This window comes from Lupinus angustifolius, chromosome LG05 (assembly GCF_001865875.1).
Source record: "Lupinus angustifolius cultivar Tanjil chromosome LG05, LupAngTanjil_v1.0, whole genome shotgun sequence".
Classification (NCBI taxonomy): Eukaryota; Viridiplantae; Streptophyta; class Magnoliopsida; order Fabales; family Fabaceae; genus Lupinus; species Lupinus angustifolius.
In genome coordinates, this window is record NC_032013.1 from 11,691,808 (window position 1) to 11,695,002 (window position 3,195).

Below are 3,195 nucleotides of genomic sequence, written 5' to 3' on the forward strand. Positions count from 1 at the left end.
AAAAGTAAGGGTACCAGCTCCTAAGAATATTAGTTAGAATTACTTGGAAATCCAAAATTAAAATAATGCATTAAAAATAGCATATTTTAATTATAAATGTACATGGAATTCTCAATTTCCAATAAAATAATTTATATTTCATTCATTGAGCAATGCACTAACATCCCCCATAAATAAAGCCTATATTGGTGAACAGATTTTCAATTTTTATTGAATTCAAAGTCAAAACCTTCTACATACTAGTCAATTTTTAATAATACAAAAACTTGATTTTGAACATATATACAAGAAAGAGCAAGAGTTCACTGGTTGTTAAGCTTTGCTCATTACAATCTCTCTATCTTCAAAAATTAATCCCAAAAGAAAGTGTCTATGTCCCCATCTATTAGCAGTGTGCAGATTCTAACTCTCTCCATCTTCAACATTCTAATCTTTTTTCTTTATTTCAATTATTTGTCTGTAGATCCGACTTTGTTTTGCCAAGTTATAGAATCCATTCCCTCCACACATAATGGCTGCTCTATTCGAAATCTACGAAATTTTCCGATGCTTCTATTTTCTTTTAAATGAAGATCATATTTTAACTCGAGATTACTGTTAGATGCTTTTCACCACAAATGAGTTACTCTATGGAATCTGGTAGGTTTTGTCTGACGCCAATCTGTGATTTCTGTTGCAGTTTATGGTGTTAGGATGCGAGGTGTTCGAGGGGTGCATGGTTTCTACTCGAATTGCTGGCAATGTGCTCAGGGTGAAGATTATGGATGGCAATGGTGCAGGGTGGACGCGAGAAGTAATTACAAGGAATAGAGCTGCGGAATTTCGCAGGCAACTAAAAACTGAGACAAGTATATGCAATTGCAAGAGAAAGAGCAAAACATTGAGTAAATGATAGCTAGGAGGTGCGAGCATAAAAGACACGATAATTAGAACTTACCGAGGAAAGCTATTATTTCTTGAACAAGTCTGCCACAGCCACGCCATTAAATGGATGTGTAATTATCACAACCCAAGTGTGGCATCAAACTGCAGAAAACAAACAAGTAACTTATTTGCTTTACATAATGACACACCTAGGTTCAGTACTAGAAATAAAATAGGCCACAATAAGATATATATGCCTTCATGATAACAATTGTAATTATAGAGCTCAATAATAGATGTATACAGTTAAAATGAAGTCTTCTGTTTTTCTTGAACCCGAAACCTACGAAACTTGCCTTCTCTAACACCTTGGCTTTCAACTCTTCCAGTGCCTGTTTAGCGTATACAGCGAAGTTAAATATAAAAGGATTGTTACTCAAACAAATCAATTGAACTTAAAATTGAAATACAATATCAGACCTCCTCCTCTTCATCTGAATGTACATTAGGTACTGTCTGTCCGCATTAAATTTCACCAAGGCAATACGAAAGCGAATATCAATCATGCTAGAAACTTGAGATTTCACATTCATGAGACTCATTGGATATCATACTTCAAACTTTAGAGAACCATCATCTGATTAACTCAAATAGTTCAATTTAAATGAAACTACTACACAAAGTAAATTACCTACTAGGATTTGCATGGAGTTCCTTTTACCGATGGGAAAAAGAAAGGGAGACCCAAGCTAATTTGGTCATAAAAGTAATAATTGCCTTGCTTGAAAATCGAAATAGGAAACAAGCTAATATGGTCATCAAACAACAATTCATCTAAAAGACTAATCAAAGGACAATACCTAGCACATCTTAATTGATGTCCTTTGCCATTGCAATGGATTAAGGCACTGAAATCAACCAGAAGCACAAGTCTTCTTATCATCGGTCAGAAGAAAACTAATTTCAACTTAATGCATCATTAACTCGACGCAAATATCAAGATGCAAAGCTATAAAATCAAACATTAAGAAAGTTTTATATAAAAAAACATCAAATAATCAAACTAAACCTAACCTAATAATTCTCTGCCTCCACTTACCTTAAAAGGTTATTAAATGATATTTACATAGAGTATAATATCAATACACTATACATGTAAATCAATGATATATAAGTGATAATACAATAACAGTATATAAAACTCATACACTATCCATTCATATATTTTTTCTCTTTACACATTACTTAATAAGCGTGAAAATATGAAAAAGTTAAGAAGCATAAAAAATGAACAAAAAATATGAAAATAGAAAGTATAGGTCATATACCTGCATGAGAGAGATCCAAAAGTGTGAGCTATGAGAGTAGTAAATTCATCATTCGCAATATCCTGCAGAAATAGAAATAAAGCAATTGTAATTGTAAGTAAGTGTTTTTGAAACATGATAATAATATCAAAAATAAGAAGAAGGATTCGTCATTGATGTTATTATCATCATCGCATGGACATCAAGATTTGCATTTGTTGCTTTCGTCTAGCTTCTAACGCTTCCTTCGATTTTAACCATTTCGTATTAATTTGAAGATATAAATTCGCTTCCTCCTCCGCTTTCTTCATCATACACGACAACGGCGTCGGCGATGATGAGAGTATTATCGCGGATGGCGGCACACCGGGGAGCGAAGGCGGTGGAGTGAAAGGTAAAGAAGGCGGTGAAGAATTCGGGGAGTCTTGGTAAATGAAAATCTTCATTGATTCAGTGATTGAAAATTTGAAATGAGTAATTTGATCAGAAAACGAGAAAGGAATAAAAGCGATAACGGCAATGTGAGTATAAGAAGAAATCAGGAACAGCGATGGAACGACGTCGTAAAGAAGATAGATTGGGGAAGAAGAGATGCAGAGAGCAATGTAAACGCGGAATAAGAAATGAGAACAGCGTGGAAACGACGTCGTAATAAAGACAGCGTAGAGATTAATTGCGTAACAAGTAAGCTACTTTGGCGGGTTAAGGCGGTTCCCTCTTTTCGGTTACCTTATTTGTTTTCCATTCTTTAACTTCATTCATTAATTTATTGTCTTTTCATTAACTAATCCAATTTATACTTATTTAATTATATCCTTTTAACAAAATATATACATTTAAGAGTAAATTAGATAAATTATCTTTTTTTTTTTGTACCTAGGCAAACAACTTTTTTATGTGTATATACTCTAACTACTCATATGCAAGAAATAAGTGTGATTAGTTAAGCAAAAATGTATGATTAATGTAATTAAGTTAAATAAAATATGATAGATTGTGAAGATAAATCTAAATAGTATAAGAG

The 3,195-nt window shown here is 33.1% G+C and overlaps 1 long non-coding RNA gene across 3 annotated transcripts; it reads right to left on the bottom strand.

Annotated features, from left to right (window-relative positions):
- LOC109347812 lies at nt 368-2,802 on the bottom strand. 3 transcript variants are annotated; one of them, XR_002107655.1, is made up of 5 exons: nt 2,193-2,802; nt 1,345-1,501; nt 1,169-1,256; nt 938-1,026; nt 368-839 (listed from the first exon to the last, which is right to left on the bottom strand). It is a non-coding gene; the product is annotated as an uncharacterized LOC109347812 (long non-coding RNA). The 3 variants fall into 3 exon arrangements; XR_002107654.1 differs by lacking the exon at nt 2,193-2,802 and having other exon boundaries at nt 1,345-2,061; XR_002107656.1 differs by lacking the exon at nt 2,193-2,802 and having other exon boundaries at nt 368-812; nt 1,345-2,056.